This window comes from Carassius auratus, unplaced genomic scaffold (genome assembly GCF_003368295.1).
Source record: "Carassius auratus strain Wakin unplaced genomic scaffold, ASM336829v1 scaf_tig00028000, whole genome shotgun sequence".
Lineage (NCBI taxonomy): Eukaryota > Metazoa > Chordata > Actinopteri > Cypriniformes > Cyprinidae > Carassius > Carassius auratus.
The window spans coordinates 1,211-8,544 of NW_020525649.1; the positions used below are offsets into that span (position 1 = coordinate 1,211).

General features: G+C 41.4%; 1 pseudogene; it reads right to left on the minus strand.

Moving 5' to 3' along the window:
- Positions 1–454: 454 nt before the first annotated feature.
- On the minus strand, positions 455–3,895 carry LOC113079430 (frizzled-4-like; annotated as a pseudogene).
- Between the last annotated feature and the right edge of the window lie 3,439 nt (positions 3,896–7,334).

Genomic DNA, 7,334 nt, shown 5'->3' on the forward strand with positions numbered 1-7,334 from the left:
ACAAAAAGTCCCATCATAGCGTTTTCATTTCAAAAAATAGACTCTCTAAATAGTGAAGGAAATCTCTGCTATGATGCGTTCACGTTTAGTTGAGTTTCCGACTTGTAAAAACCATTTCACAAAAACTCGCTTGAGCTTTATTGACGTCGTGCGAGACGTTAAATCACAAGAAAATGTCAACGGTTAAAGTTAGTTAGCAACCTCTACACATACTTCTGACATGCCATTGGACACTTTCTGCTTTAATATTTCGCATATCCAACAGAATGTGAACGTAGCATTAACAATCTCGTAAGCGTTCCTGCAGCTGTGACGTGTTGCGAGGTAAACGGCAAAAGGAGCAAAGAACTACGTTTCCCAGAATCGGTGGAGTAGCTCATCCACAAACACGAAGGCACTTCAGTGAGAGTTTGACGTAGTGCATATTTACACGGAGGAACCGCTGCCACCAGGAACGTCCAGTGTAAGATCATCTCAAGAACATTTCACGTAAAGTGAACGAACGATAGTGCTACCTCTGTCTCTTTGTCACACAACCGTCTCGTTGCCTTTGCCCGGTTTGACCCAGCCGTTGGCTGTCCGTTTGACGCGATTGTTTCGCCCACTGTGCACGAGTCGATGGGAACATCGCTGCCACGTGTGAAGCGTTTGGCGGACCAAACCCACATTCCCGACGTGATTCCCACCAGCAGAGACATAAAAATCCGTAGCATCTCCGCCGCCATGTATGAATCCCTCGCCGACTGGCGAAAATCAGCCCCAATTGGAGATTTCGTAGAAGTAACACGCAATGACGCAAGTGGCCAACACTGTATAGAGCACCGAAAACACACCAATTTTAACCATCAGCCGCTCTAGCTTGTCCGTCTTCGTCCCGTCCTTTTGCAAATTCGAGCGGATCTTGAAAAGCGCAACCAAGCCAGCGGCAATAAACAGCGTCCCGATTACCAAGTACGTAAACAGCGGCGCGGACTACGAAACCAGTGAGCGCGTCTAGGTTCTGATTGCCCACGTAGCACATCCCAGAGAGGTCATCAGCGTCCACCAGCCTCATGATGAGGATGACGATGGTCTTAATGGCAGGAATGGCCCAAGCTGCGATGTGGAAGTACGAACTGTGCATTTCGATGGCCTCGTGTCCCCACTTCAGCCCTGCCGCCAGGAACCACGTGAGCGTCAGGATCACCCACCAGATTGAACTCGCCATGCCGAAGAAATACGTGAGGAGGAAGACGATGGCACAGCCTGTGTTCTTCAAGCCTTCTTGCACTAGCACAGGCACAGCCGCTTCTTCCAAGTCGCAGGAGATGCGTTCGCGACCGACCGTCAGCCGGACGATGTAGGCCACGCTGTAAATATTGCAGCACATGCTGAGGAAAATAATAGGTCGCTCCGGGTAGGAAAACCGCGAGGAATCCACTAGGAAGGTCAGGACGGTGAACGTGGTGGAGATGAAGCAGAGAACCGCCCACACTGCCATCCACACATCGGTAAAGACTTTGGCCTGTCGCCGGTACAATCCTGTGTCGTATCCGCACTGCAGCGAGCAGCTGCCGCTGCGCTTCACCCATGCATACTGCTCCACGCCGGCACCCAGCGCCATGCACTCCTCCTCCTGCACCGGCATCGGCCGGACGGCGTGGAACGGTGGGTCCTCGTCGCCCGGACCCTCCATGCACATGTGGTTCTGGTCGTTGGTGGGCGGGAACAAGCTGCAGTTCAAGAGCTCCGGCCAAACGAAACCAAAATCCTGCAGGACCGGAAGACACTTCCTCTTTACAGACAAACACATGCTGCCGCACGGGCCGATCGGGATAGGGACCTTCTCCGTACACATGGGAACGTAGACAGAGCATAAGAAGAACTGAAAGAAAGCAAAGGCATGGAAAGAATTAGATGTTTGCAAACACACAAATGATGCTTGGAAAATCAGCATAGCATCTAAACCCTCATAAGAAGCTCAATCTGAGACGTGCACGAATTTATGCTTTTCAGATGCGTTTCCTAGTAGTGCATGTTTTCAGAGGCTCTACAGGAGAAAAGCATTGGTTTGTCGCATCATGTGTGCGTTTGCATGTTTTCAGAAGCTCTAAATGAGAAAAACATCGCTTTGTTGCATTGTGTGTGCGGACGACACACGTTGCATGCCTAATTGGCACGAATTTGTGCTTTTCAGATGTGTTTTCTTGTATTGCATGATTTCAGAAGCTCTACAGGAAAAAACATTGGTTAGTTGCATAATTAGTGCAAGCCGACACGTGTTGCATGTCTAATTAGCACAAATTTGTTCTTTTGAAATGCTTTTTCTAGTATTTGCATGTTTTCAAAGCTGTAAATGAGGAAAAAAACATGTCTAAGTATCACAAATGTGTGCTTTTCAAATGTGTGTTTCTAGTATTGCACATTTGCCAAGGTTGTAAAGGGGAAAACACTGCTTTGTTTGATGATATGTGTGCAGATGGCATGTCGCATATCTAATAGCACAAATTTGGGTTTTCTAGTATAGCGTGTTTTCTGAAGCACTAAAGGAGAAGAAAACATTGCATTGTTGCATTATGCATCTGTTGCATGTAGTTTTGTATCTAATGGGTTTCCCTGCTGTGTGTATGTACGAGTTGGGAAATTCTGTGGTACAGGACTGCACTCATAAAAGGAAGCTATAGACTTTTGCTGTGGTCACATACACTTCAAGAAATCAGCAGTTGTGGACTAAAAAACATGCACCAATATGCAATTTTCTATCTAAGAGCAGTGTTGGAATGAAGTGCTCTTGCTTTAAGATGTTTGTGATAACCGGGCAACATATAAAGCAGCTTTCTTCTCCACGCTGAATCAATAAAACAACAACTGCTTCTGTCTTCAGTGCTCACACACACACACACACGCAATCAGAGACTGTACTCAGGCTCTACACACACACTGTGTTTGTTTCATTATACTTGTGATGACCAAATTCCTGGAATTTTCCTCATAAATGCCGTAAAACTGAAAGGTGTTCATAAACAGGTGAAATGTTCTTAGAAACATACTACAGTATTTCTGTAAAGTGCACAGATACATAAAGTAGCTTCAGCATAAATCTAATTTGATTAATTTGAGGACAGTATGAAGTCATCATAAGTGTTTGTGTGTATATGTGTGTGTGTGTGCAAATTCTGTGTATACATTTTTTGTTACATTATTTGTTTTGCAAACATTATTGGCAACTAAATAATAACAACAAAAATAAAAAAATATTGTTATATTTAATAATAATAATAATTATTATTATTGTTGACATAAACATATAATAACAACAACAATAATGATAAATTATATTTCTATTATATGTTTTAATTCATGCTGATTTTATGATAAAATTATAATTAATATTATTGTAATCAATCATTGTTATCTGAGTTTCTTTGTCACAAAAATATGATTAATGATTATTTTAATTTATAGAATTTTATAATAATTTTAATAGTTTTTTTTCTAATAATAATAATATTACTGTTACTATTTTTACTATGTTGCTGCTTTCATATCATGTCAAGATTTTAAAATGTGTGTGTGTGTTTTTATGTGTGTGTCTGTGTGTGCGTGCGTGCGTGCGTGTGCGTGTGTGTTAGTGAGTGTGTGAAGGGGCTGGTTACAGTGTGTGTTGTAAACTCTCACCTTCAGCTGGCTCGAGCAGCCGTACTGTATTAACGGTGTGAATGTGGTCAGTTGCAGCTCGGCGTCGGACTGCAGCACGTTTCCCACCAGGTTCGGCATCTTGGTCACATTGTATCCGAGATCCTGACACATGGAGATTGCGGATCGGGTCGCAGCTCATCTCCTCCTCGTCCCCGAACGCGTGCGCGAGCCCAAACGCGAGCGCCAGTAGCGCGAGCCCGGAGCCGAACCGAGTCATGATGACACTATCGGTAAAAATCCCACCGATTCACGGGAGCGCGGAAATCCAGCACGAGCTTACCGGAGTTTAGACGCGCCTGGCCAAAACTTGAGCGAATCCGTTAAAGTGTGAAACGGCACCGTCTTCCCGTTAGTCCCGGTCCGGAATAAACCTAACGAGCTTCCTTAGAGTCCTGTGTACAAATAACAATCCTTATCGGGACCGTCCGTGGCTTCTGCGTGCTCCGGTGTGTCCGTGGCGCAGTGGCGCGGGTTCTGCCCGGTTGAGGTCTAGACGGAGACGGGACAGCTGTCCCAGGACCTGCGTCAGCCAATCAGAGCGCTAGGTCGAGAATGGGGGCGGGGCTTAGAGTAGCCACAATAACATAACAAAGTGAGACGCTCCTGTTATTTTTTCTTTATCACTCATTTCAGTTTATGTCCTTTTATTTGTAATATTTATTCGTCTTAAACAATTTGTCTTTCATATTAAACTTTTTTTATTACTTTTAGTGTTTTTATTATTTATTAATGGGATAATCAGCTAATTTAGTTTCCTCTTGTCAAATTCTTGTTTAACATTATTAAGATTAATGCACTTTAATACAAATAATGACATTTTGATGTTTTTTTTGTGTGTTTTTTTTTTACGCCTGCAGATAACAAAATGCAGGAACCCAACTAAATAAATAAATAAATAAACAGTTATGAAAACATTATTTTTGAAATGTTCTCTTAATGTTTTAAAAAGTTATCCTGGTCATGAGGGTGTTAAGGGAAATTCAATTATTTGCACACAATGAGAGAGTTACATTTGGATGAAACTAGTAACAATTAAAATAGAATGAAAGTCTTACATCCAACCAAGTTTAATATAATAACGATCCATAAATAATGTAAAAAGAATGTTTTTGTGCTAACGTTTTGAGAACATTTTTAAAAACCATGAATGAACATTCTATTAACGTTCCTAGAAGAACGTTGCGAGAGTGTTCCCCGTTAGCTGTGTTTTTCCTTATCATAATAAAGAGTTATTGAGTGAAGTCCAGCAGGATCCAAACTCTGATTAAAGTGGCTTCTCAGAAACGTCTCTTTTGGAAGGAGATTTGGGGATCTGAACCCAGATTACAAGTGTTAGATTGATGCGTCTCCTCCCTCTGTTTCGCCTCACTGATCACTAACTATCAGAATAAAACCCCCGCCCGACACCCGACCTGCTCCCAGCCCCCTCCCGTGACCCCGACGGGCGGAGGTCAGCAGTAATTAGCAGTTTTTAAACGACAGACTGGGAAACAGGAGACAAGTAGGCTGGTATCCGTGGAGGAGCTATTAAAATGGTAATGAGCCGATAGATTGTGCTGAAATGCTGTCATGACCGCTATCCAAGCAGCCTTCAGTCGCTTCAGATTGTCCGTGAATATTCCTAGTAATCAAGACGGTTGTAGACTGATAAACATGATGCACAGTGTGCATTGTGTGTGACACAATACTCTACTGAGAGACATTAGTACTTAAGTGTTGTTTAGTGAAGCCATAATGACTCTGGATGTGTGAAACACACTAATTCTGAATCATTAGGAGTTAATGATGCACTTCCAAAAATGCTTTAAATGTGCAATGTGTAAATTCAATAAATATTTGCTTTAATATCAAGAATGGTTTTATTAATCGTACAACTACATTAGAAAGTTGATCTGATTTTCTCTTGCACCAATGCATGCTCTTCCGTTCTTTCATTCAGCCACTCTCCCAAATGCATGCACTACATTTTTGGATCCAATGTGAGAAAAAGCATTTTTTTTTTAGTTTTCCTAATAGTTAGCTGTGAATAATACAGTACAATAAAACACCTTAATTCTGGGCTTGTTTTCATCTTTTGTCTTCTCCAGATGTTCACTGATGGACTGGAGTGCTGTGGATTATTGTGATGTTTTTATCAGACTCTCATTCTGACGGCACCCATTCACTGCAGAGCATCCATTGATGAGACACTGATGCAATGCTGCATTTCTACAAAATCTGATGAAGAAACAAACCCATCCTGATCTCGGATGACCTGAGAGTGAGTAAATTGAATTGAATTGAATTTTTGTCTTTTAGTGAGATCTTATTTCTGTGGCCTATGATGAAAACACCATTGGTTCTTGCAACCAAGCAAATAATTCAGGCAAACAGTCAGCAAATCAGATCAAATCAGTTATTTTGTTTAAATCAACCCGTTAAACAAGCCAATTTAAGTGTGTGTGTGTGTGTGTGTGTGTGTCAGTTGCTGTTTGACAAATGTCTCCTTAAACACATCATTAATCTGAGCTTGTTGGCGAGTTAACCCCCCTCAACCCAAAATATATCTCTAGATCTATCTAGCCTCCAGTGTGTGTGTGTGTGTGTGTGTGTTTGTTGTGGTTGTATTAGAGTGCTTTTCAGAAATGTAGTTGTTTTCTGCGAAGGTTGCCGGGCTGCTTGTGGGTTCATGCATCTCAGAGCAACAAAACCACAACATCTCTCTCGCTCACTCTCTTCATACAGATGCAGTTTTCTCTTAAAAATTAGTGGAATGTTTCTGTTTGATTGAAACTCTGCAGCTGCTTTGATTTCAGCTAGAAGCGCGGTTTGCGTGGTCTGGGTGTGTGAAGCTGAAGTTTGCCAAGCAACAAACTACTCATAATTTAAGGTTGTTGAGCTACAGTTGTTTAGCACTAAGCTCTTAGGCCGGCTAAATATAGTGAAGTTATTTAACGTTTTTTATTTAAAAAAAAACTATACTATTTGTCATTCTCGGTGAAAAAAATAAGTACGGTTTTGCCTTTTCACTTTCTCACAAATGGATGCTCTGCAGTGAATGGGTGCCGTCAGAATGAGAGTCCAAACAGCTGATAAAAACATCACAATAATCCACAAGTAATCAAAAGTTTAAACAAATCCATCATCAAAATGTTTTAACTTCAAACCATTGCTTCTGTCTAAAATACGAATTCATAATCCATTGTTTTCTCTCAGACCAGAATCCAGACACATATTTGTTTAAAGCTGTTTTGGCTTGTAAATCTGTGCAGATTTCTCTCCTGATTCACACCAGACCACCTTTTCACTGGAGGAACCGTTATTATGGATTATGGACTCTTAAAACAAGTTAAACTATTTCGATGTTGGATTTGTTTAATCTTTTGTCTTCTCCAGATGTTAACTGATGGACTGGAGTGCTGTGGATTATTGTGATGTTTTTATCAGACTCTCATTCTGACGGCACCCATTCACTGCAGAGCATCCATTGATGAGACACTGATGCAATGCTACATTTCTCCAAATCTGAAAAAAAAAAAAAAAACTCGTTCGGATGAGTAAATTTTCAGCAAATTTTCATTTTCGGTTGAACTATTCCTTAACTAAATATTTAGCTATAGAAAAGAAGTATGCACAAATGAATCAGTGAATCATTTATTTGATTCAGTGCATTCAAC